Source organism: Eschrichtius robustus, chromosome 21 (genome assembly GCF_028021215.1).
Source record: "Eschrichtius robustus isolate mEscRob2 chromosome 21, mEscRob2.pri, whole genome shotgun sequence".
Lineage (NCBI taxonomy): Eukaryota > Metazoa > Chordata > Mammalia > Artiodactyla > Eschrichtiidae > Eschrichtius > Eschrichtius robustus.
Window position 1 is genome coordinate 32,077,221 of NC_090844.1, and position 27,520 is coordinate 32,104,740.

General features: G+C 44.7%; 1 protein-coding gene, 1 long non-coding RNA gene and 1 pseudogene across 3 annotated transcripts in view; 2 read left to right on the forward strand and 1 right to left on the reverse strand.

The window, feature by feature from the left end:
- Nucleotides 1-1,502, reverse strand: part of PLEKHA2 (pleckstrin homology domain containing A2) — a 55,631-nt gene extending 54,129 nt beyond the window's left edge. Inside the window, exon 1 of one of the 2 annotated variants that reach the window (XM_068531917.1) lies at nucleotides 1,355-1,502. The gene's annotated coding sequence lies outside the window, so the exon portion shown is untranslated. Of the gene's footprint in view, nucleotides 1-986; nucleotides 1,098-1,354 lie in introns of those variants that run through there. The other variant, XM_068531919.1, reaches the window with a different exon arrangement.
- On the forward strand, nucleotides 683-8,061 carry LOC137755827 (uncharacterized). Its single transcript, XR_011072117.1, has 6 exons — nucleotides 683-725; nucleotides 3,251-3,326; nucleotides 3,976-4,121; nucleotides 4,291-5,164; nucleotides 6,842-7,012; nucleotides 7,786-8,061. It is a non-coding gene; the product is annotated as an uncharacterized lncRNA (long non-coding RNA).
- A 14,188-nt stretch (nucleotides 8,062-22,249) lies between these two features.
- LOC137755880 (small ribosomal subunit protein eS25 pseudogene) lies at nucleotides 22,250-22,654 on the forward strand (annotated as a pseudogene).
- Nucleotides 22,655-27,520: the final 4,866 nt, after the last annotated feature.

The window sequence follows — 27,520 nt, forward strand, 5'->3', positions numbered from 1 at the left end:
CATGCTGGATCTCTATTTTAGCAATCTGCATTGTGTCCTAGGTCCTGGTGTACCGCCTGTGTCCTCCATCAGATGGTAAGCTCCCTGAAGACAGAGGCTACGTTTTGTTCATCACTGCCTTTCGTGTCTTAATTACCCAATAAATGTCAGCTGAATGCAGCTGAAATAGAAAACAAACACTTCCATTCTTTCAAGATCTTTGGCTTTACTGTTTCTGAAGGCTTTGCCACCAAAGAAAAATGACGAAGCTACAGAAAGGAGGAAAAAGGGGAGTGACTTAGATATATTAAGAAAACAGAAGTACAATTTTGGAACTTCAGCCCAAGTGCAACCGCCACTCAGCGGACCGAGATGCCTCGGGGGTGTCACCGCTGGCGTCGCGGCAGAATGCCTGTCCCCTCCCCTTCTCTGCGGGTTATTCTCCTCTGAAAATCCCCATTTGGAGTCCTAAAGAAAGACGGGGCGGGTGGCGGGAGAAGGAGCTAGAAGGGGAAGATTCACCAAGAAGCAAGGAAACCTTACAGCGAGAGGCTGGGGGGGGGGGGGGGGTCAGGGCTGGCCTGGGGAGGAGATGGGTCCGCCCCCCGTGAGGTGGCCCTGCCGCGCCTCCTCTCACACTCTTCGTTCCTACAAGGCCTCTCTTTTCCCTTTCCTCTTTTTTTTTTTTTTTTTTTAATTCGATGAAACAGCAGTCTTCAGAACTGGAGAAGAGGGAAGCGTGTAAGGTGAGGAAGACGTTCGTGAGACAGACAGACAGACAGCTCCCCTCGAGTGCTTTCCCAACCTGACACCAAATCTGCATTTTAGGACAGTTTCCTTTAAGTCACCCCAGAGCCCGTAGTTCCAGAAGCCCGAGGGGCCCGGGCTGGACACAGAGGAAAGGGAGGGATCTCCCTCGGGAGCCTTCTAGGCCTGCCACGGAATAAGGTAATAGGGGAAGAGAAAGATGAGTCTCCACGGCCCTATCCGTGCCCCCGGGGACTTGCCTGCACGTTCTCTGCTCGTCTCCCCTACCCGCTGCCCGGGCAGTCGTGGCCGGGCCGGGGCCCCAGCGCCAGAACCCGCGGAGAAGTTTCGCCGCTGCAAACGTGAGAAAACGCAGCTCCGCAGAACACCCGCCCCCACCCTGCCCGCGGCCCCACCCCGCAGCCCGACCCCTGGCGGCCGCGACCTTGGCCACCCCGGGCGCTCCCGAGGGCCGGAGGAGGGGCTGCCCTGCGGGCTCGCCGGGGGCCACCGGAGGCGGCCGGGGGCGGCGGCGACCTCCCCTCGGCCCGCACGGGGGCGCCTCCCCCCGCCCCGCGCGCCCCTCGGCGCCGCGCCGCTCCCGGGCCCGCGCGGGCGCCCCACTTACCCCGCCGCGCAGGGCCGGGGCTCGGGCAGGGTGCGTGGGTTACATCGGGCTGGGAAGCGCTTCTGGGGCCCCGCGGGCCGTCGCTCTCGGGGGATGTCTGTCGCCGCCAAACTCTCGGGGTCTCTCGCGCCTCTCGCTCCTCTCCCCCCTCCCCTCCCCTCCTCCCCTCCCCTCCTCCCTCCTTCTCTCTTGTCCCTCGGCTCTTTTTTCCGGGTTAATTACGTTTCGCATTAAAGCAAAACCCAGCCCCGGATGTGAGTACAATGCTCCGCCGAGCCCGCCGGGGGCGGAGAGGGGTGCCGGGGCGCCGCGGGCTGGGAGGGGGCGCGGCCAGGCGCGCGGGCTGCGCGGACCCGGCGGGGGCGGGGCGCCCGGAGGTGGCCCCCGAGGCTGCACGCCGGGACCACCTCGCCCAGGCGGGCGGGCGGCCGCGCCGGGGGAGGCCCTGCTTCCGACGCCGGCCCCGGGCAGCAGGTGTCCGAGTGGGAAAGGGGCCCGGGGATGAGGGCATCCTAGAAACAGGGAGACGAGCTGGCCCGCAGGCTCACTCTTTACCCCGTTGCTTCTTCCCAAAGCAACCACCTCCTCCCCCACCCCGCTCCAGCGACTTCAGCCGGGCCTTCCCCGGACCCGGAGCCTTCAGCCATCGGGGTTTAGGGTTAGCGTCGAAGGAAGCATCTCAGATTGTCCCGGGTTGTCATGCATGTGCCCCAGGAGCCCAGGGGGGTCGTAAGTTCTAACGGCTGTATAGGGACTTTTTCAGAGCGTGGCGCAAAGACGCCCTTCCAGCCCTCGGAGCGGGAGGGAGCTCTGGGGGAAAATGGGAAACAGACAAGCAGCAGGTATTAAGTAATATTGCCAAGAGGAACCTAAGAGAACTGTCGGGTGCAGGTGCAGCCTCTGCGTTATCGCATTTGATCCACGCTGCAACCCTATGGGTATCAATCCCCTTCACGATGAGGAAACCGAGACTCAGAGACGTTAAGGAGTTTGCCCTGGGTCCCACAGTTATCAATGGCTCGTCTGTCAGGTTCTGACGCCGGCCTCCCACGTGAGGAGATAGATATTTAAATGTGCATGCAGCCAGGCACATAACATTCGAAACAGAAACGTAGTGGATTCACCCTGGGATGGAGGACCGACCGGGAGCTGCGATTCCTGGGGATTTTGGTGCAAATATAGTTGATAAGGTCCGAGTCCTAGTTACAAGGCTTTGACGCAGGGGAGGGCCGAAGAAGACCCTTGAGGCTCAAAGTCTGGATGGACGGGATTGCGGGAAAGGCTGGTCCACGTCCCAGTGTTGGAAGGGGAAAGGCAGACTGTTAAAAAGTCTCCAGGACCTGAGGCAGCAAAGCCTGGGGGAAGGGGGGCCCCAGCCAGATGAGCCGGGAGGAAGGTAGGACCACGCTCAGCACACACCCCGAAAGCACCAGTGATGAAACCACACAAGTTTCCTCTTCCATTTTGATTGCCAAAGCAAAAATGAACCGCCCCGCTCTCTCAGGTGTGAAAAAAGACTGTTTGCTTTAGAACATTTTGCTTTGAATGAGGAAGGAAAGGGGGACACAAGAAAAAAAGCATTTCCTTTGAAATAAATACATCAACGTCATTTTTTTTTTTTTTTTCTATCTGCTCATGAAGATTTTTGCCACTCACATAAATTTCAGGCAGAGCATATACTCTGGAACCAGATGGCCTGGGTTTGAATCCCAGCTGTGGTGCTTATTAGCTTTGATCCCAGAGCAAGTGACAACCTTTCCATGCCTTATTTTCTACATCTGGATGCTTACAAAGAGTGAATGAGTTCACATTTGTAGAGTGTTTGGATTACTGCCGAACGTGAAGTAGGTGCTATGTAAATGTTTTTGAATTTTAAAATTAGATTATGGTTTTCAGGGTGAAATGGAACAAAATTCCATCCAGCTCCCAGCAAATCCGACTGGAACGGATGGTTTCCAGTGCGAGCCATGAGGTAAAAAGTCTCAGATTCCACGGTATGGTTCATATTAAAACCCATAACACTCTAGTCCCTGTGGGGCCTGCCTGAGTTACTCAGTCACAGAGCCACAAATATTTCCTGAGCACTACTGTATTGGATGCCTGGGAGGCAAAGCTCGTTGAGAGGATGCAAGTGTTACTAGGAGGTTGACGCGGCCTTGTCTGCCTCCTGGAAATGCCATGAAAATGGCACAGAGTGACAAAGTACTACCAACTTTTAGAGGAAAAAGACGTGTGTGTTCGCGTGCGCACGCATGTGTTTGGGAGGGGTCCTCGAGAAGGAAGTAGTGAATTTTGAAATGGGCCTGAGAAGATGGGGGCAATTTGACTCCAGTGTTGGGCTGGGGGGGTGGCTCATCAGTGCACTTTGGCTGATGCTTGTACTTCACTGGGATCCCCGTTTACTGCCACATTTGTCGCTAGCCAGGACCTGGCCCCAGTTAGACTACAATTTCTTCTCTGACTCCTGTATTTCCGCTGTTTCCTCAGAGGACTCCCGCCACCCCCTCCCCTAGTGGCACAGAGTGTCAATTGAGTCTGAGCCCTGGTGTGGTCCTTTTGCCATCTCTGACACATTTTGGAAGTATTTCCATTGACTGATTTTATGCATTCATTTTTTTCAGTGCAATAAACAGCCTGGATGTCTGAAAATGTGACTCTGCCTATTGGGAAAAGAATGTCAAAAAGGGCCTTTCACATCAGCTATCTCAGTCCCCTGTTGTATCAGTGCAAGATGAGGTTCAACAATTTGCTGAAGGTTTTGCAGCTGGTTAGTGGCAGAGATGTTTCTAGAACCCAGGGTTGACTACCCCCAGAATCTTCTAGTATTGATATGGGAACCTTTCCATGAAGATGGAGACTACTGGTCCAGAACCTAAGAATTTAACAGAGAGCCTTATACTCTATAGCCATTTATGCACTTTTCTATTCATTTTCAGTGTTCACGGCTGGGTAACTAGACGCCCTAACGACCTTCAGTGGTGAGCCAGGGCATCCTCCGGGGAACCACATTGTGCTCTGTCCTTAGAGACACCCATTATAGAAGGTACCAGGCTGCAGCTGGGGCCAGGTAGTTCCGTTGGGGAAAGTGTGGGACTGAAGGGGCCAAGGTCAGTGGTTGATCCTGGTTCAGGCCAGTTAATTTCGCACAAAGATGAATTGCTCCAAGGCCATTGCACTTCTAATGCTAGCTGGTCATTTTATAAAGAGTTGTTGTTGGTTTCAATAGCAAAGTACCATCCATTTCTAGAAAGATTACTCAAACTACTATTGTTCCATTCAGTCCTATTCATTCAGCAAACAATGATCTGAACCTATTAACCATTTTTCCTCCCATATATCTTGTACTTACTTATTTTCCAGGTACTTACTAAATGTTAATTGCTTTACATGTATTGTCTCATTTAAGTCTTACAACACTGGGAGTAAGGTACTACTATTTCCCCATTTTATAGATGAGGTGACTAAAACATGGAAACCAAGCCTAGTTACAAGCCTGTGCAGTCTGATGCCAGAGCTGGCCCCCTCTTAACCACCAAGTTTGTGAAGGATTCAGGAAGACATAAAACAAGACTCTTTCCCTCCACATTTTTGTTAATTATCATCATTTAGAATCTCCTTTCCTTTTCAGCTAGGAACTTCATGTCCAAAGATTTGTCCTACAGAAAGTCATCCGGAGATATATATAGTATAGATGGAGTGTATGTTTACGTGTATATTTGAAGTGTATATGTGGAATATATATGCACATTTGCTGCAGCATAATAGTGAAATTTGGAAATCAGTCATTCTCATCAGCAAGGGATTGAACAGGTAAATACCATTAATGTCATATAATCTTATACTATGCAGCTGTTAAAAAAGAATGAGATACATCTCTATATGAAAAAATACTAAATAAGTAGGAATAAAAAAGGTACAAAGGTGCCTGTATAGTACAATCCCATTTCTGTAAATAAAAACCGTACATGTTTATTACATGAAAAAAAAGTCTAAAAGACTATATTCCAAACTGTTAGCCACAGTTCTCTTAGGGCATGGGAAGAGGGGCTATAATGACTAATCTCAATTTCTAAGAGATGTATTTCTGTAATGTGTTATTTTTTGCAATAAGCCTGCATACATTTGCTTATCAAAGAAGAACAATAATGATTTAAAATTGTAATGAAAAATTTTTAAGTTCTATGAGAAAGCATATTGCACCCCTCAAGAATCCCATCATTTAGTTGGGAGGGAATGTAACAAACAGAAAGAAATGTCATAAAAGCCAGAAACTGATACACGCAGAGACAAGAGGAAAGAGAAAATTTTGTGGGAAAAAAACAACCAGCTGGAGTTGAGAGGTGCAGGAGAAAATGTATGAAGGAGATGGCGCTTTGGAAGAACCTTGAAGGTGTAGAGAGTGTAAAATGTGGAAGGTGGAGAGGGGCATGAGAATAAATGGGTTCCAGATAAAGTGACTGGTCCTGTGCAGCTGGAGCATGGTGGGAGCAGGGAGGATGAAGGAAGGATTTTCATGGGGAACAAAACAAGAAAGAAAGGTTGCTGGAGGGTCTTTATTGCTAAGCAAATGAGTTTTACTTTATTACTTTAGACTTTAAGAGCCACTGGAGGTTTTTGAACGAGGAAGTGACACAATTAGAAGTAAATAAGCAGCAATTTTGTAGTTCGTGACTGCATGGTAACTGGTCTCTTAACACCAAGCTGCCACCGGGATGTGACTCCCGACTCTGTCCCTAATTAGCTCTATAGCCATGGACCAGTTACTCTGCTTCTCTGTATTTCTATAAAATGGAGAAGGTGGTGATAACAGATAACTTTTCTCATACCATTGTTGTTGAGACTGAGTGAGTTAATGTTTTTAGGGCACATGGTAATTGCTGAGAATGTCTGTTAAACTTTAACAATTAGCTTCATACCTTTGGATTAAAATCTTTGCATTTCATTTTGAAACTTTTATTACAAAGAGCTAACATTACACGACAAATTATTAACTATTCTTTCTTCACACTTTCACAGGTTTATAGATTATTAATCCCATTTTACAGGTGGAAGAATTTAGGTTTTTAAGGAGAGATACAGTCTCAGAATCACATAGCAAGACATGAGTTGTGAGTCCTGGTTCAGTGGTCCCTGCCCAACACCCAGGGTTATCGCTTAGCTCCAATTCTCAGAGCCTTGAGAATAGGAAAAATAAAAGAACGTTGGCAATTTCTGTTTATAGGATAAGGGAAACAGCAATAAGGGACAGTAATAAAGTAAAATCAAAAACGAGAAAACTTTGGTGAAATACCTGGAAGTGTGTATATAAAATCAAATTTGTTATATATATATATATATATATATATATATATGGTGAATTACACTACCTCCAAAATAAAAGTCATATGTTGAAGACCTAACTCCCAATCTGACTGCATTTGGAGATAGAGCTTGTAGGAGGTAATTACGGTTGAATGAGTTTATAAGGGTGAGGTCCTAATCCGATAGGATCGATGGCCATATAAGAAGAGGAAGAGATCTCTCTCCCTGTCTCCACGGCACCAAGGAAAAGCCGTGTGAACACACAGCAAGAAGGCAGCCGTCTGCAGTCCTAGAAGAGAGCTCTCACCAGAGCCCAACCGTACTGGCAACCCCATCCCGGACTCCAGCCTCCAGACTGTGAGAAAATAAATTTCTGTTGTTTAAGCCACCCACTCTATAGTACTTTTTATACTCATACATATATAGAGACATTACATATGTACACATGCCAAAATTACTTCCCAGTGACAAAGTTTGGAAAACATTGCCATACTGCTAAATCTGACACTAATATAAACTTCAAAATGAAGTGCCCATCCAGTCCCCAGAAATAACAGTCTCCTGGCTAAATGCACCATTCCTATTGATTCATGCTGATGGCATTGTTTTTCTGTCAGTTTGAACAAGGGCAGTGCATGGCTTGGATTCCTGCATCCCCAGTGATGCCCTGTGATTGCAAGGGAAGAAATGGGACTGTGGAATCAGAGAGAGAGAATGAATAGATAGATACCTTAGGTTTGGATCCTTGACCTTGCTTTCGTACTAAATTTAACTTTATTTTTGCTTAGACTAGTTTCATAATTCATTTCCTCAGCACCGAGCCTACACAGGGACTACGATTAGAAAATACTGGGGGTGAATATAGTTAAAGTTGGCAGCTGAAATAAACTATCTGGTTTATTCCAAGAGATGCCTATGGTGGTCAGTGAAGCGGGTTGTCTGTTACTTCAGTGGTTCACAACACAAGCTGGTGATTACAAAACAAAGAAAATCAAACAGGATATTTGAACAGATGGATTTATGTCCTTCCATTATTTTGTCAATAGGAAATATATGCACACAGTACAAAGTTCAAAAGGTACAAAAGAGGAAGAGTGAACAAATATTTTATTTTTAAAAATCCTTTCTAGGGGCTTCCCTGGTGGTGCAGTGGTTAAGAATCCGCCTGCCAATGCAGGGAACACGGGTTCGAGCCCTGGTCCGGGAAGATCCCACATGCTGCGGAGCAACTAAGCCCGTGCGCCACAACTACTGAGGCTGCGTGCCACAACTACTGAAGCCCACGCGCCTAGAGCCCATGCTCCACAACAAGAGAAGCCACCGCAATGAGAAGCCCACGCACCACAACGAAGAGTAGCCCCCGCTCGCCGCAACTAGAGAAAGCCCACGCACTGCGATGAAGACCCAACGCAGCCAAAAATAAAATAAATAAAATAAATAAATTTATAAAAAGAATCCTTTCTATTTCTGAATTTTCCAAGTATTCTTCAATAAGCATGTATTATTTTATGATTATAGGAAAAAAGTTAGATTTATAAGCAAATAACTAGTTTTTAATTTTAAAGTACCTCAGAGATCTCATAGCTGCTTTGTGATTTTAAAAAAAAGCAACAACATACCACTAACTCTATCTTCAACTTAAAAATAATTGTGTCTTTGGATATATTTTTCAAGAAATTTTAGCCAACTTTGTATCCATTCACGTTAAAATTCCTGCCGCTGGAAAAGATATACAAAACTGACTGGCAGTCTGAACCCCGAGAACTGGTGAAACTCAGCATGAGTCACTGGAGACAGGTAATTTGCTAAGGAATCTTCTTTCAAATTTCATCCTAATTTGTATGATGACTCCACGTGTCTGTCAAATGTTGTTAAACTTAAGTGCAACACTAGGCTGGAGGATTTAGCCCAGTCCAGTTTAACTCCTTCATTTAGTAATTAAACAATAACAAGCTAGATTTATCCTTACACCTAATGCGTAATGATGGTTTGGATGTTCTAATTGGATAAGTGGCCAAATGCTCCCTCCAGCATATGATGTCAGAAGATGTCACAGTCCTGGTTTGCTGCAAACACATATCAGGAACATGGTCCTGACCTGGAGGTCACTTTCTGGTAACTTCAATCCCTGGAACAGAACTCTGAACCGGAAGGTAAGAGGGGAAGAGCCTCTGCGTAGCCAAGTCCCTGCATCTTCATGGAGATGCCTTTCTTAGGCTTGCTTATTGATTCTGGCTGAAGATCTAATTTCAGAAGGTCCAGTTATGTGGTTTCCCAGTCCTCAGTGGATTAGAAACCAAGAAAATAGAAAAGCTTTTGGAGATGGAGGAGGGAGGGGGAGGGGAAAATGACTTTATTCAGTTCATTCCTCTCTCTGTAAATGGATTAGCTGACAACAACAAAGGAGGGAAAGAAAAGTTAACAAGCATTCCCAGAGGTTATATGTGCCCCAGACAGTCTTCTTCATACCCAGTGATGACCTTGGGGTAGGAAAATGTGTTTGAACTGTGATGAGAAATTTTCATATAGTTTTGCTGGTAAGAGTGGTGGCCTCTGGGGAGGAGATCACTTCTGAGGTGGTAAGAGGAGACAGGACTCATTCATGCTCTTGTATATTTTTCAGATATTATATTATGTGCATTATGTTTCTTTTGCGTAATAATAAATTTTTTTAAATTATTTAATGCCCCCACAAAAGACTTTACAAATAAAAAGTACATGAAAAGAAAAGTGTATAAATTAAAATATTGGAGACCTGAAACCATAAAACTCTAGAAGAAAACATACTGGGTAAGCTCCTTGACATTGGCCTTGGCAATGATTTTTTTGGATTTAACACCAAAAGCAACAAAAGCAAAAATAAACAGGTGGGGCTACACCAAACCAAAGCAAAGGAAACCATCAACAAAATGAAAAGGCAACCTATGGAATGGGAGAAAATACTTGCAAATCACATATCTGATAAGGGATTAATATCCAAAATATGTAACGAACTCATACAACTCAACAACAAAAAAACAAACAATCTGATTTTTTAAATGGGCGGAAGAGCTGAATAGACATTTTTCCAAAGAAGATATACAGATAGCCAACAGGTACATGAAAAGATGCTCAACATCACTAATCATCAGGGAAATGCAAATCACGACCACAATGAGATACCACCTCACACGTATCAGAATAGCTATCATCAAAAAGACAGCAAATGACAAGTTGGCAAGGACGTGGAGAAAAGGGAACCCTCAGGCACCATTGGAATGCAAATTGGTGTAGCCACTATGGAAAACAGTATGGAGGTTCCTCAAAAAATTAAAAATAGAACTACCATGTGATCCAGCAGTTCCACTTCTGTGTATATATCAGAAGGAAACAAAATCACTATCTCAAAAAGATATCTGAACTCCCATGTTCACTGCAGCATTATTCACAATAGCCGGGACATAGAAACAAAGTGTCCACTGACAGATGAATAGATAAAGAAAATGTGGTGTATATATATATATATATATATATATATATATATATAGACACACATATATATATATGCAATGAAATATATTCAGCCATAAAAAAAAGAAGGAAATCCCACCATTTGCAGCAACATGGATGGACCTTGAAGGCATTATGCTAAGTAAAGTGAGACAGAGAAAAACAAATGCTGTATGATCTCACTTATATGTGGAACCTAAAAAACCACTGTGGAAAACAGTATGGAGGTTCCTTAAAAAACTAAAAATAGAACTACCATATGACCCAGCAATCCCACTACTGGGCATATACCCTGAGAAAACCATAATTCAAAAAGAGACATGAACCACAATGTTCATTGCAGCACTATTTACAATAGCCAGGACATGGAAGCAACCTAAATGTCCATCAACAGATGAATGGATAAAGAAGATGTGGCACATATATACAATGGAATATTACTCAGCCATAAAAAGAAATGAAATGGAGGTATTTGTAGTGAGGTGGATGGACCTAGATGGAATCTAAAAAAAAAAAAAAAAAAAAATGGTACTGATGAACCTAGTTGCAGGGCAGGAATAAAGATGTAGACATAGAGAATGGACTTGAGGACACGAGGTGGGAGGGAGAAGCTGGGGTGAAGTGAGAGTAGAATCGACATATATACACTACCAAATGTAAAATACTTAGCTAGTGGGAAGCAGCAGCCTAGCACAGGGAGATCAGCTCGGTGCTTTGCGATGACCTAGAGGGGTGGGATAGGGAGGATGGGAGGCAGGCTCAAGAGGGAGGGGATATGGGGATATATGTATGCATATGGCTGATTCACTTTGGTGTACAGCAGAAACTAACACAGTATTGTGAAGCAATTATACTCCAATAAAGATCTATTAAAAAAACAAAACAAAGCAAAACCCTGAACTTATAGAAACAGAGGACAGATTGGTGGTTGCCAGAGGTGAGTGTGGGGTGAGGGGAATGTGTGAAGGTGGTCAAAAGGTGCAAACTTCCAGTTATAAGATAAATAAGTTCTGGGGATGGATGGTGTGGATGGATGCATGGTAACTATAGTTAACAATACCATATAGTATGTTTGAAAGTTGATAAGAGAGTAGATCTCAGAAGTGCGCATGACAGAAAAGAACTATCATTTACTTTTCAGTTCTGATGTGAAGAACGGTGCTTCATTTCTCTCCTATTTCAACTGCTACAATCCCTGTGACCGAGCTTCCCTCCATGTGGATTTCCTTTGCCATTTGGGCATATGGTTGCTTCCGTTCGTTTTTTTGCCCTCCTTGAAAAGAAAGTCCACCAGAACCTTGGCTAGTATGCGAGACAGTCACTCTCCAGAGGGGTGCACATCAGGGTTAGCTAGATCATTTCAATTAGTTACCGTCCAACCCTGAGGTGGCTCCCCTATACTCAGAAGGTGACAAGCAAGCATTACAGTAGAAGTCAAGTCCGTTAGAACGCAGCTTGTAATTACATGTTACTGAGTACACCATGAGTCAAATCATGGTCACTGAAATGTAACTGCATGTTCTTGAAATAGTTCAGCCGTGAGATCTAGGGGCTGATTTATTTCTGGTTTCTCCAATTTAAGCCCTTGTATCATGACCCTGGAACTACCACCCAGTTCAGAGAAGATGGGCAACATGATGAGGTACAAAGAAGTGGGGACTAGGAATCCTCTGAAACTGTAGGTAAAATGATGCCTACATTTTTTATTGTTCAAAGTTGTAAAGTATCTAGAAATATAAGGATTATGAGCAGAAATGTTGGGAAGACAATGATATAAAGTGGTGGTCTTCAAACTTTTCTTTACCAACACCCACTAAAAAATGCTAGAAAACTACATATCTCTGCATACAATTTTAAATTGACATCTGTAACTTTTAATCACAGGTTTGAGTGGTTCAAAGGATGTATTCTGTTAGCATGGTATATTTTAAAATAAAACTGTCATATAGCTTTTTTTTTTTTTTTTTTGGCCGTGCCGCAGGGCTTGCGGGAACCGGCAGTGAAAGTGTGGAGTCCTAACCACTGGTCCACCAGGGAATTCCCATAACACTCTTTTAAAATGTATCCAACAGAATCTAATACCACAGTAACTTGACACTTACCATCATTCCTTTTTCAAAATGAACAAGCAGTTCTTTAAAAGTCAGAAATGTTAAATCCTTTCCTTCCTTCCTGGAACTCTATATTCATTCCACTTCTTCTAAACAAGTGTATCCAAATTCATATTTTTATGACATGTTTTATTGTTTGAATATCTATTATTTGAACATCTCTTATTGATTACCCCCTCACATCTTCTGAAGCAAAAATGCCTATGTAAATAGATTTCCAATTTAAAATTTTAAAACTATCCCACGACCTTCAGACTCCCAAGTGTTAAAACATTTTTTGGAAACTAAGTCATCATTACAATTATTTGTAACAAGGTAAATATGTATGTTATTGCTCACTAAACATAGAGCAGTAAAATGTTATTGGAAATTATTCCCTTAATACATAAACATATGTATTTTTATATATTTACATACATATGTAATTAGTTAAAATATCCATTAATTAATATTACTTAGGGCAAGAATGAGCTGGTTTAGCACAAGTATTATCCCTCTTTCTCTTTTTTTTTTTTTTTTTTAACACATGGAAAAAGAGTAAAGAAAAGAAGTGTCTAAGGCCTCATGGGAACTAAGTAACAGCAACAGAACCAGAAGTCATGTAAAGACAGCCACAGACACATACCTGGGCTATATGGCAATCACAATGTAATTTGAGAACTAGAAGATTTCTATTCCTCAAGATCCAATTCTAGCTTTAGAGACCCATCTATTTCTCATTTTTGTGAACGTAGGCACTGAGAAACCTTGTTCACATGAACAAATTGGTGAGGCTGTAAGGAGTTTTATTACGACAGTGCTTAGGGCTCATGAGAAGGAGGGAAAATTGGGACATACTTCTGGGCTCATGGCTTCAGAGCGGGGTCTGGAATGACTCAATGAACACAAACCCTGTGTGAAGATTTCTAGCGAGTCCACCTTTGCCAGGGAACTCAAAATCTGTTTTTCAGCAGAGCCGAATTTGGCAGTGTCATTCAATATTTTTGAACTCCTTCGAGTTATAGGTAAGACATCACGTCAAAAATTACTCTGTGGGGGAGGTTGGAGGGCAGGGAGCATATGGGAACACTCTGTACTTTCTGCTCAATTCTGCTGTGAACCTAAAACTGCTCTAAAAAATAAAGCTTATTTTTTTTTTTAATTGTTGTAATGATCTACAGTGGTCAACTCAATTAGGCTTTTTTCCTCCAAGTTTTATGGAAAGCCATAAATTGGAAGCCACCTACCTTGTGAAATGATTTGTACCTCAGTTACGAAAGGCTTCTGCTTTCTCAACAAAAACACAGATATTTCTAATCATCCCTTGTCTTGGCCCTGGAGGTTTTTACAACAAAGAGCAATGCCTTTCTTTCCATTTTTAGAAGAGAGAGAGGGCCGGTGTGAAAGGGCAGGTGGGAGCAGAGAAGACGGGCATGAAACCCCACTCTCTCTCCATCTCAGACAGATGGAGAAACTGATTCCCTAAAACTGTGTGCCCCGTGGGTGCCCATCCTTTAAACATCACCTGAGGGTGGCGATTTAAGGGCTACCTCAAATACACAGAATTATAAGGTCAGATTTTTAATAATGAATTCGCTGTTTATCTGAAATTCAAATTTAACTGGGAGTCCAGTATCTACAGTCTATCTGGCAACCCTTTCTCATCCTCATCATTCTTTTTAAGAGATGAGAAAAACTGAGACCTGGAAAGAACAAAGTACTGGACCAAGGGACTTTTATTTCTCCCTCTACCTGATTCTCAAATGTAATTACTGTTTTCTCACCTCTCATCATGGGGCCCATCTTTACCTGTCCTCCCATGGTGTTCCCATCCTTCTTACCCAAAGCAAAAACAACAACAATAACAAAATATGATGGTATTCCTGAAAGGATGAAAGTTTTGGAGGAAACCAGGTCCAGGAATTGGTTTGAGAGAAGCAGAGACAGCGTGTGGGTACAGTGTGGGCAAAGCATCTCTGCCCTGTCACCTTGAAAACAGCGGCTAAAAAAAGGAGAGGGAACAGCAGCCGCTGCCTTCAGGGCAGACACCAAATTTATATAAAATTTGTGAATACTCCCCTTTGCAGGCTAGCCCATGGATACATAAGAGAAAATATTATTCAAGTCCAGCTGCATATCGGATCACCTTTGCCGCCATCCTGAGCTGCTTCTTAGGAAAGACACCAAGCAGGCCTTTTGTTTTCTCTTTCCCCTTCTGTTCTATTTACTACCACTGCCCTCTCTTGCACTCCCAAACACCAAAAATAATTTGAATTTCAAGCCTTTTTTTGGCCTCCCTGTGGGTGTGGGAGGACCTCCCTTGAGAATTGCTCTGGATCTAGTCGGCTACATCCGTAATTTGACAGAATCTCTGTCGCATCCCACCACCACCTCCCGTTCTTAATACATGGGGCATTCGGGTGCCTCCACCCCCAAACCTTCTCTACCTCATCCTTAGTGAGAAGATCCCCCCAGGAATGCCCAGCCTCCACTTACCCGCCCCGGTTTGGGAAGAACAAGGCTCTTTGCCAAGGGAGCCAGCTCGGCCAGCCAACTGCTGCCAAGGACAAGGCAACAGTGACAAGGAGGAGGGCTAGACCTGAGCCCCTCGGTTCAGGAGACCCAAGGCAAGTTCCTGTTTCTGAGACAGTTTTAAAAACTGAAAAACTGATCAAGTTCAGAGAGGGGTGTGTGTACTTCCCTCTCCCCAACTCACCCACATGACCCCCTTGATCTTCCCAGGGGGGACAGCTGATCTGCTTTTCTAAAGAATCTCTCTAGACCTAACCCTGTCCCTCCCCGCCCCTCCGTCCGCATGGCCATTCCTTAGCTGGTGTCTCAATACTCTGGTACATTTTTGTTATTGACAAGAAAAAGGAAAGGGAAAAAAAATGAGAAAGAGAAAAAGGATGGCACATCTGAGTTGTTTGTGGTTTGGAACCGTTTTAGTTCAAGGTTTTCAGGACTTGATATCCCCTGGTCCTTTCCATGCTGAAGACGGCGCTCAGTAAAGCTGCTGGTTACCAGTGGGACGTGTATTCTCCTTCTGATCCAACAGGAGACGCTCTCCCTAGATTGGGAGTTGGGAGGGAGGAGATGGCAGGGGTGATGTCCAAGGATGAAGAGCCAGTTTCAGACGGGATCTTCTGCGCTAACCAGAGCCCCTGCCTTCAGTTCTGCAGATGGACACTGAGCCCAGCAGGGGCACCAGAGGGATGGCTCACCTCTCCCATGAAAAGAGATGGGGGGAGGGAGTGGGAAGGACTGAGGAAGAAAGAAGTAAAAGGAAAAAAGGAAGGAAGGAAGAAAGAAAGAGAGGGAGAGAGAGAGAGAGGGGGTAAATTTGTATATTCCTCTATTTTGACAGCTTCCTTATATTAAAATGGGTATAGAGACACAGACATAGAGAAAAAAACGTATGGATACCTAGGGGGAAAGGGGTAGGGTGGGATGAATTGGGAGATGGGGATTGACATATATACACTATTGATACTATGTATAAAATAGATAACTAATGAGGACCTACTGTATAGCACAGGGAACTCTACTCAGTGCTCTGTGGTGACCTAAATGGGAAGGAATTCCAAAAAAGAGGGGATATATGTATATGTGTAGCTGATTCACTTTGCTGTACAGTAGACACTAACACAATATTGTAAAGCAACTATACTCCAATAAAAATTTAAAAAAAGAAACATATCAATAAAAAATTCTTAAAAACAGTAAATAAATAAAAAATTTTTTAAATTTTAAAAATGGGTATAATAATGCCTAACATACAATGTCATTATAAGGAATAAATAAAATAAAAATGCCTAGTAGCACAGTGCCTGACATATAGTAGATGCTAAATTAATTTTGTTGAGCATGAAGGGCACTTACACTTATGTTGTGTTTGCTTACCTGTTTGTCTTACTCCCCAGACTCTGAATGTCTTACTCATTTCCGTAACCCCTGTACCTATGACAATGCCTGCAATATAGTAGACACTTAATACATATTTTTGAATTAATTCATCAGTTAATTAATACCCTGTCCCACCCTCACCTGGCCCCATTTTCCTTCCTGGTCAAGAGTATATTCTTTGCCCTCTCTCACTATGCTCCCTGGACCAAGGTTCTGGAACTCAAACTCTGAACAAAATTTGTTGGACCTGCAATGGATGAAATGCCAGTACTCTACTTCCTAGAAATACCAAAGAGTTTTCCCAGCAAGCACAAGGAAGGCAAGAGATTAGGAAGGGCAGACTGTGGATTGTTGGTATTTCTAAGTCCATTGTGGAACCGTGATGTGTTTAAATTAAAACCAGAGTCCAAAGTACTACTTATATTCGAAGTATTTTAAAGAGCAGAGGACATCAGCCTCCCCAACGCAGTCAAGGAGGGAGGAACAGCGTTCTAGAAGAGAGAAAGAGAGAGGAGGGATTGAGGAAGGAAGAAAAAGAAGGAAAGAAGGAGAGAAGGGCGGAGGGAGGGAGGGAGGAAGGGAAGGAGAGAAACAGAGGAAAGAAAGAAAGTTGGAACAGTGAATTTTCAAAGAGGCATGCGGAAATCTGAGTCAAGCATGGTCTACTGAACACATAATTTTATCGCTGCTGCTTTGTAAACCTCCACTGAAATGGCAGTAATGGAAGAAAGGAGCATACATCCTCAAGGACAAAGAATGTGAAAACAGCCACAACCAACAATAAATGTTAAACCTTTAAGAAACACAAAAGCTATGATCAGTGGAAACTAACCTGCCATATCAGGAAAACCTAGACCTGTGCAGATTGGAAGCAGCAAGAAACCAGCTGTTCGTCATCTCCAAGCCCCAGACGGGTTCGGGGATTCAAGGACCAGGAGCCTCTGAAAGGAGTGGGGAGGGAGGTATGGTTTGGGTGGGGCTGGAAACAGGAAGATGGGTTGAAAGCTTGCGTGAGGAGGAAGAAGACTGAGGTTGAACAAGGAAGGCTCACGGCTTAGGGTCCAGGCTCCACTGAGGACAGAAATAAGACAGTGGAGTGACAGCCCGTATAATGAACAGAATGCCACCACTCACCCCCCATCTCCCTTGCCCTGTTTGGCTGGAAAAATGCTGAAGAAGGCTTATACCTCCCCAATTCTCACCCCCAACCCCAGGCAGGAACGTGGGGGTGTAATCTAATTGGAAAACACTCCAGCTCAAGGGACAAAGGCTACAGAATCAGGTATTTGTCTCCTGGTACAATGGCTTTGGTGCACCCACCTGTCTTCAGGCCGCTCACTTATGCTCAACACTTTCAAATAGATTTTAGTGCCTTGCTCATAACTGTGAACCACCACCAAGAACCATTGAATAGGGACTTCCCTGGCAGTCCAGTGGTTAGGACTCTGAGCTCTCACGGCTGAAGCCGTGGGTTCGATCCCTGGTTGGGGAACTAAAATCCCACAAGCTGCATGGAGCAGCCAAAAAAAAAAGAAACATCGAATATTTGAGGGAATCCTCCAACATAAAAGGTAGACTAAAACAAATGGGGGCAGTAGGGGGAACTTTGAAGAAACAGAGGCAATTCAGGGAGAGAAAAAATACTATAATATTGAGGTAAAAAAGATACTGTGTTTATTTTTTAAATGATAATACCTTTTAAAAAATATCAGGATGCCCTTTAAAGAGAGAGAGAGCATACAGAAAACAAGAAAGACGTCATAGAGGTTAGAAATATGATAGAAAAAAATTCAATAGGAGGGTTGAAAGATAAAGTTGAGGGACTCTACCAGAAAGTAAGACAGAAAGACAAAAAGGTGGAAAGTAAGAAAGATGAAAAAAATTGATATAAATTCAGGAGTCTCAATACCTGCTAAGTAACAGTTACAAAAAGAGAAAACAGAAACTAAATCAAGATAGAATCCTGGAACTGATGTACATCAGTTTCCCAATTAAAAGGGCCAATGAGTGTCCAACACAGTGAATGAAAACAAACCGTCACCAAGATACATCACTGTGAGACTTCAGAACTTCAGGGATAAAGAGAAGATCCCAAAAGCTTCCGGAAACAGGTCACACTCAGAGAAGTCAAGGAGTCAGAATGGCATCAGACTTCTGAACAGCAGGACAAAAGGATCAAGGCCTTCAAAAGGCCTCAAAAGGGAAAAATGGTTTATAACCTAGACTTCTATACCCAACAAAAGTGTAAACCAAACATGTGGACAGAATAAAGTTATTTTTCAGGCATCCATTGTCTCAAAAAATTCACTTTCCTTTCCCCCATTCCAAAAAGGCTACTGGAAGATGCATTCCTCCCAAACAAAAGAAGAGACAAACTAAGATCCCTGGAAAATAGGCCTAACACAGCAGACAAGTGGAGGGAATTCCCAGGATGAAGATGAAGGGAAGTTTCAGAATCACAGCTGTGCATCAGACCTACGAAAAAGCAGTCCATATCTGAGCTGGAGGTCAGAGAAATTCAGGATTGTTGAATCTCAGAGACATTCAAAAGAAAAAATAAGAAATTGGGAGATCACCTGATGTGTTTGGATGTATTAGGAAGAATTGTATAGCTCTTATTAGTTATAGAGTTATATTCTAATTTATAAAATTAAGAATTTTATAACTCTTAAATTATAATTTTATAATTCATAAAGTTAGAAGATGAATTAAAGACACATAAAAAACCAATTAAACAACAATAACAACAAAGAGGCAATTATTAATTCCAGGAAAAACAGAAAGTTATATAGGAAAGAAAAGGTAATCACCGTGTGCTACATGGCTCCTCTCTGAACAAAGCTTACATAAATATTTAATACTAACGTGAACATGGAACATTGATTTGATAAAAAGTGTTATGTGGGACTTCCCTGGTGGTGCAGTGGTTAAGAATCCGCCTGCCAATGCAGGGGACACGGGTTTGAGCACTGGTCTGGGAAGATCCCACATGACAGGGAGCAATTAAGCCCATGTGCCACAACTACTGAGCCTGCGCTCTAGAGCCCGTGAGCCACAACTGCTGAGCCCGTGTGCCACAGCTACTGAAGCCCGCGCACCTAGAGCCCGTGCTCTGCAACAAGAGGAGCCACCGCAATGAGAAGCCTGCACACCACAACGAAGAGTAGCCCCCGCTCGCCGCAACTAGAGAAAGCCCGCGCACAACAATGAAGACCCGACGCAGCCATAAATAAATAAATAAAAAATTTTTTAAAATCATTATGTAACTGGAAGGAAGAGTAGTAAGGGAGCTAAAATCTCATATTTCATAGTAAGATGTCCATAGAAGGAAAAATCAAGAACTAGCAGCATAAGCACGATATATGAAACTAAGAAGGTAAAGCGCATCAGACACAGCCGAGGTGAAAGTGACCGCCTCTCAGGTAAGGGTGGCAGTTGAAGAAAGGAGTTATTTTTTTGTGATAAGCCTTGTAGCACTATTTGATTTTTTAAAACCTGTGTGCATCTGCTGCTTCCATATGATCGTTTGAAAGTTGACAAACCAGGCAATCTGAGTTCTGGTCCTATTCTCCCCTCCTCTGCTACAGGATTTCAGTTTCTCATACATCAGATGAGGAGCTGGTGAATAAGCCAGAAGAGGGGCAGTCATCAGAGCCCTCGGGAGGCGTTTCCCCAAATACTCTTCTCGTCCTCTGAGCTCCTGGCACTTGATGTTTATCCCTTTTCCACAATAATTACGTTTATTCAACCTCTAAAGTCAACTGGAGGAGACTTGGGGGCATCTTTATGGAGGTTGGGGGAAGTTTGTATTACATTTTCTTTTCTTTTTTTTTTTTAAATTAATTAATTAATTTATTTATTTTTGGCTGTGTTGGGTCTTCGTTTCTGTGCGAGGGCTTCCTCCCGTTGTGGAGAGCGGGGGCCACTCTTCATCGCGGTGCGCGGGCCTCTCACTGTCGCGGCCTCTCTTGTTGCGGAGCACAGGCTCCAGACGTGCAGGCTCAGTAGTTGTGGCTCACGGGCTTAGTTGCTCCGCGGCATGTGGGATCTTCCCAGACCAGGGCTCGAACCCGTGTCGCCTGCATTGGCAAGCAGATTCTTAACCACTGCACCACCAGGGAAGCCCTACATTTTCTTTTACATAGGACGATGACAAGATGCAGAGTAAGGGCAATACTGGGAAGCTGGTCTCTACCACGTGTTCAATAACATCCCACCCTGCTCTCTGACAGTCCTTGTATCCTAAACTTGATCAAATATTTTTGGTCTTTCCCCCCAAACCGGTTGAAAACTTTCCCATGGTCAGGGACCATAATTAATGTGTTTTTTGTTTGTTTGCTTGGCTGGGGTGTTTTTGGTTTGGAGTGTTTTGTTTGTTTTGTTTTGTTTTTCCATTCCCCACAGAGCATGATAGTGGCTTGATAAGCATCTGCTGAGCAAGACAGGAGTCTCGTCCTGTCTTGGTGAGGGGTCCTGCAGTGCATGTGTTCATAAGGGGAACGGATTTATTTTAAGAGAGAATAAAAAGAGCAGGATGACCGTGGGGAATTTTGGTCACAGGACCCGAGGAACTGCTTGTGTGGTTCTCTGCACCACCCCCGTTTCTATTTTTTGCTGGTCGTTTTGTCCTGTTCCTGGCGACATCGCTGTGTTAGGAACCAGAAAGCACCAAGACCTCAGCTATCCTGTGCCCCTGCTGTCCTGGGTGACCTTGAGAAACTCAGATATAATAGTTTAGCTTCATTTTCTCCCTGGTAAGATACAGGGTTGGACCAGCTGATTGCTATGGGCCCTTCTCGTGCTAAGATTGCAGAAGTCACGACTGTTTACGAGTAAGTGGACACACTGCCGGGGTTGCCGGGGCCCTGTGTCGCCCTTGGGAGGAGAGAACGGCGTTGCTCAATATGGAAGGAAGGAGGAATAACAGTCACAGCAGGTGGCAGAGGGCCGAGCTGGGTGACAGATGCGAAAAGGGAAGTAAAATAAAGCGCGAGTCAACTGCAGGTGGAATAATTCATGAGGAAAAGGGCACCTCCGCCCACATCACTTCAGGTGACTTTGGTAAGAGGAGCCGCTGGTCTGCAGCCTGTGCCCATGACAAAGCTCAGTAATTCTAGAAAACAGTAACGATACAATTCCCATTAAAGTCACTGATTTGGAAGAGGATCGCTGGTAACTAGGTGGGGCAAAAAGCCAATGAGCATTTGGTGCGAGGGTTGGGAGGGCTTGAGGGGAGAGCTGGAAAGCAGATTATATTATAATTACCAGTCACGGGGGACTGGCTCCCGTGCTCAGCGGCCAAGTGCACTTGCTCATGTATCTCAGCTTTGGAGAGTGCCCCTCCCTACACCTCGGATCTCTTGAGAACGCCCTTTCTCCCGCCCAGCTCTGGTTCCAGAGGGGAGTCTCCATCTTCTCCCTGGTACCGTCACTTGGTCACCAATGGATCCCTGCTTTAATTTGAGCCCATCACCCTGTCCCACCTACATGGCTTAGTTGATTGGTTCAGGGGTGGGCCTGTGACCCACGTCTGTCCACGTCCAGGGCAAAGGACCTAAAGAGACCACTTTGATACAAGCAAGGTGGGTCTCTCAAAGGTGGCTGAGGCGATCAGAATGGCCACAGATGCTTTAGATCCACTGAGACAAGTTCTAGACAGTGGGCATGCAGTCCAACAATTTGTACCAGCGTCCCTGGCCCCTGGTTGCCCTTGTCTCTGCTCCTGCGGCTTCCATGGGTGTACAAGTTTACTTGGACCTCTGCCTCATCTTTCTTCTTTTGTGTGTCAGCCTGCACATTTTCTTCTTCCTCCACTTGGCTCTCGTGGCTTGGGGTTTCTCAGAAGATGGCACTAAGGCCGAGAGAGCCTAGAGCTGAATTTAAGCATCCAGGTCCTCTTGGGTGTGTCGAAGCTGGGTGTGAGATTACCTATGGCTGGTGAAGAAAGTTGCTCTGAGAAAATGAAGCCCCCAGGTTAGGAAAAAACAGAATATAAAGAGTTGCAGGGGCTGGGTTTCCCCTGGTGGCTCAAGGGTTAAGAATCTGCCTGCCCTTTTTGTCCGACATCTTAGCGAGGCGCAGTGGTAGCAGTTGCTCTCCCGGCTTCGCTATGCCGCCCAAGGACAAGAAGAAGAAGAAAGATGCTGGAAAGTCAGCCAAAAAAGACAAAGACCCAGTGAACAAATCTGGGGGCAAGGCCAAAAAGAAGAAGTGGTCTAAAGGCAAAGTTCGGGGCAAGCTCAATAACCTAGTCTTGTTTGACAAAGCAACATATGAGGAACTCTGTAAAGAAGTTCCCAACTATAAGCTTATAACTCCAGCTGTCGTCTCTGAGAGACTGAAGATTCGTGGTTCGCTGGCCAGGGCAGCCCTGCAGGAGCTCCTTAGTAAAGGACTTATTAAACTGGTTTCAAAGCACAGAGCTCAAGTAATGCATACCAGAAATACCAAGGGTGGAGATGCTGCAGCTGCTAGTGAAGATGCACGAACAGGTCCCACCAACTGTATATTTTGAAAAAGAAAACTTTATTAAATCAAAAAAAAAAAAAAAAAGAATCCGCCTGCCAATGCAGGGGACACGGGTTTGAGTCCTGGTCCAGCAAGATCCCACATGCCGGGGAGCAATTAAGTCCGTGCACCACAACTACTGAGCCTGTGCTCTAGAGCCCACAAGCCACAACTACTGAGCCCACGAGCCACAACTACTGAAGCCCGCGCGCCTAGAGCCCACGCTCCGCAACAAGAGAAGCCACCGCGGTGAGAAACCCGCGCACTGCAATGAAGACCCAACGCAGCCAAAAATAAATAAATAAAATAAATAAATAAATAAGTAAATTTTTTAAAAAAGAAAACATGTATGGAGTGCTGTCTTTGGGGTGGGCCCTATTCTAGGTGCTCGGAAAAACAGTCCCTGGCTCCTGGCGCTCATATGAGCAAGGAAACCTATGAGTAAGTGACAGGCAGAGGAAGTGGAATGGGAGGAGTGGAGAGCAGTGGGGATCCAAGGTGGTGAGGGAAGGATTCCCCCAGGAGGTGACAGCGGAGCAGAGACCTGCAGGAGTGAAGGAGTGAGACGTGCAAGGATGGGGAGGAGGGATCCAGGCCAAGGCAACATAGGTCAAAGGCCCCGTGTGGCACCGAGTTCTGCTTGTTCAAGGAACAGCAAGAAGGCCCTTGTGGCTGGAGCGAGTGTATCCCCCATACAAGGGGAATGTCTAGGCGATGAGGTCAGAGACGTGCGCGGGGCCACGTTGCATGGGGTAGCGCTCACATCTGACACGATGAGCAGGATGCAGCTGGGGCAATGCGTTGACTGAAGAGTTTGGGTCTTTTGTCCGTTTTATCTTTTTGTAACCATATTCAAAGGTATCCTTGGGTCTCACGGTGGCCAGTCACCTCTCCCACCTGTGCCCCGCCCATTGCCCCTCTCCACAGTCATCTTTGACAGCTTCTCGTGTGTCTTTCCAGAGATACTTTGTGCATCTGTAAGAACCCCTGCACAAATTCTAGACTGCTTCTGGGCTGCAATGTAAGTCCCAGAACGAACCCCTGTTGAGTTAAGTTATTGGAGGTGAGTTTCTGTTAGATGCAGCAGAACAAAATCCTACGTTGATTCATTCTCTTGTTTTAAAAATATTTTTTAAAGTGGATTGCTACAGTACCGATTGTTACATTCTTTGGGGAAAGCAATTTTCAAGAGCCTTAAAGTATTTTTTACTTTTTAGCCCAGTGATTTGCACTCTAGGAATCTATCCAAAGGAAATAATCTGAAATGCAGGTGAGAAAAAAAATTATACACAATGTGCTGTAAGCTGAATTGTGTCCCCCCCAAAACTGCCATGTTGAAGTCCTAATGCCCTCAGAAGGTGGCTGTATTTGGACATGCGGTCTTTAAAGATCTAAGTTAAAATGAAGCCCTTAGCGTGGGCCTTAATCCAATATGACTAGTGTCCTGTAAGAAGAGGAGATTAGGACATACCCAGGGAAAACCACATGAGGACCCAGCGAGAAGGGGACCATTTGCAAGGCGAGGAGAGAGGCCTCAGAAGAGACCAACCCTACCCACATCTTAACCTCAGAGTTCTAGCCTCCAGAACTGTGAGAAAATAAATTTCTGTTGTTTAAGCCAGTCTGTGGTACTTTGCTATGGCAGCCTGAGCAAACTAACATACAACAATTTTTATTTTTATTTATTTATTTATTTTTAACTTTTGGCCATGCCGAGAGGCAGGTGGGATCTTAGTTCCCCGACCAGGGATCAAACCTGGGCCTCCTACGGTGGAAGCGTGGAGTCCTAACCACTGGACTGCCAGGGAAGCCCCAACAATTTAAAAAAATCATTATATATTTTAAATAGAGAAAAATTAGAAATAGTCTAAAAGTTCAATAATAAGGAAAGAATATTATGCAGTCATCAAAATGTTGAGGCTGCATGGAAAAAAATACAAGATAATGTTTGGAAGAAAAAGCAAGATACAATGATTTAGATAGATAGATAGATAGATGACAGATAGACAGATAGATAGGGATGTAGTCAGCCCTCTGTGTCCGTGGGTTCCACATCTGCGGATTCAAACAACTGCAGATCAAAAATATTCAGGAGAAAAACGCAGAAATTTCCGAAAAGCAGAACTTGAATTTGCTGAGCGCTGGCAACTATTTACATAGCAATTATATTGTATTAGGTATTATAACTAGAGATGATTTGAAGTAGATGGGATGATGTGTGTAGCTTAGATGCAAATACTACATCATTTTGTGTAAGTGGCTTGATCATCCACGGATTTTGGTATCCAAGGAGGGTCCTGGAACCAATCCCCCCCTGCAGACACCAAGGGACGACTGACTACATCCAAAGGAAGTGAATACATGTATACACATATATATACATATACATATATATATATGATAATATATATGATTTTAACTATGCTTTGCAAAGCCCATGGAGGAAAAAAAAAACTAGAAGGAAGAAAAAAACACTTGTAGTGTTAGTTTTAGAAGATTATAACTTACATTCTCCTTTCTTTGTTAATGAGTTTAGACTATTGTTATTTGAAGTGTAACTTATTCAAATAAACAGGTACAATGGAGAATTGTAAAAGTGGGCTTATACACTCTCCCAGAATGTCTCTTTTTCAGAAAGGAAACTATTTATGTTGTTTAGATTGAGGATTCGTGCACACACTGTATTGATCAAATTCCTGCGCACGGGTCCAAAGCAGCTGGTTAAACGCCATTCATTCCTTGGTGGGTCTCTGGGGGACTGAACCCTTTTGTTCTTTTCTCTGAGGCCAAGCCCTGGAAGGCTCTAGAAACCCTTCCTGAGTCCCAGCATCGTGGCATCTGCCCAGCCAGCAGTGGGACCACCATCCCAGGAGTCCTGGGGAAGCCTGGGATGCACGGACCTGCTTTCTTCCCCACGTGGGAGGCATGTTCTCAGGCCCAGTGCCCGCCTCCTGTTTCTCGCCCTCACAGCCACGCCCTCTCCTTCTCCGGTTTAACTGATGTCTTTCCTTGGACTCCAGCTGCCGAACGTGCTGACAGCTCCTAAATCTGTGTCTTCAGTTTGGACCTTTGTCCTTCGCTCTAGATTCCCATATCCAATTGCTTCCTGGTCTCCTACCCCGAAATGTCCCAGAGTGAATTCACCTAACAAACACTGAGCTCACGCAGTTTGCCTCGGAAGTCTCTCCCGGGACTTCCCTGGCGGTCCAATGGTTAGCACTCCACCTTCCACTGTCCGGGCGGCCAGCTTGGATCCCTGCTCCGGGAACTAAGATCCCAGAAGCCCCGCGGGTGTGGCCAAAAAAAAAAAAAATCTTTCGCCCCTGCATTCGCCGTCTCTGTCAAGGATAACCATCGGCTGGGTCACCCAATCTGGAAACCTAAATCTCGGTCTTCCTCCCCCCTCTCTCTCCCCGCCCATGTCCATTTAGTCACCAAGGATGAATTCTCGCTGCTTCACACTCTTTAATTCCATTCATTCATTCAGGGTCTAAGGTTGGTGAATAAGACAAGAACGACCCCTTCCCTCGTGAAGGCTCTTTGAGGGGACAGAAGATAGTAATTTAAAAAGCTAAAGAATCACATGTATACAGTACATTAAAATGGTCTGAGATTCCAACGGAGGCCTCCTGGTTGAGAAGGAGTCCTGGGCAGAGCCCAAGGTCAACACTCCAGGCAAAAGAAACAGTGAGTAAGTGCAAGGGTCCTCAGGCAGAAAGACTGGCCACGTGTGAGAAGCGCTGACAAAGGGCCCGGTGGCTGTAGATCCCTGAGAAGGCGGTGGAGGAGTAGGCGGGGCCCTTCTGAGCAACCGGGATTTATTTTAATCCCTTGGAATATTTCAAGCAGGAGAATGAGATGTCTTCCTCGGTCTGCCCCTCCAATCCTTCTTCAATACAGCATCAAGGCTGATCCCTCTGTAACAGAGATCTGATTATGCGTCTCTGTGGTTTTAAAAACTTTCAGTGGCTCCTGTTTGCCTGCAGAATGACACCCAAACCCCCTAGCCTGGCTTTACAAGTCCCTTCATAACCTTGCCCCACATTTCTCCCGCCCTTATTTCTCCCTGTGCCTCCTTAACCCCTTTGCTTGGGCTGTGAGAAGCGACTTCCAAATCCCCTGATGGATCTGCTTTTTTTTTTTTTTTTTTAATTTCAGCCACACCAAGCAGCATGTGGGATCTTAGTTTTCCGACCAGGGATCGAACCCGTGCCCCCCGCAGTGGAAGCACAGAGTCCTAACCACTGGACCTCCAGGGAAGTCCCTGTAGCTGCTATTTCACTGCCGAGTCCTTACTCATGATTCGTCTCTTCTGAGCACCGTGATCCCCACCCCATCATCAACAGAAACCTACTCACCTTTCAAGACGAAGATCAAATGTCCCCTCACCTGGGTAATCTTTCCTGTCACTGCCCCCCAGTAGAATGGACCATTCCTTCCTTTGTGTCCATCCTCGATGTGCCCTGGATGACCTTCTAGCATAACCCCGTTAACACTTCATGGCCCTTCTCAGTTTACATGCATCTTTCCCTGTTCACACGTAACCCTCTCTTACTCCTATGTATTCCCTACCACTTAGCATAGATCTTGGAATACCTTATTGTATGAAGAGAAGTAGTTTTCTCTGTTTTGCATATTAAGATTACATAGGATAATTCTGCCAGAACTATTGAAGCTCAGGAAAAGCTGTAATGACCACGTCAGATGAGACTTGTAGCGGATGTACCGGTCTCTGAGCTAACAGGGTCCCCAGCACTAGCTACATCAGTGCATTGATTCTCATTGGTAAGGCTGAGACTGGGAAAGAGTTTGACCAGGTAAAAACATCTATGGGGCATGGGTTTTGAAACCTCTTTGCTTGTCAGGCACCTCT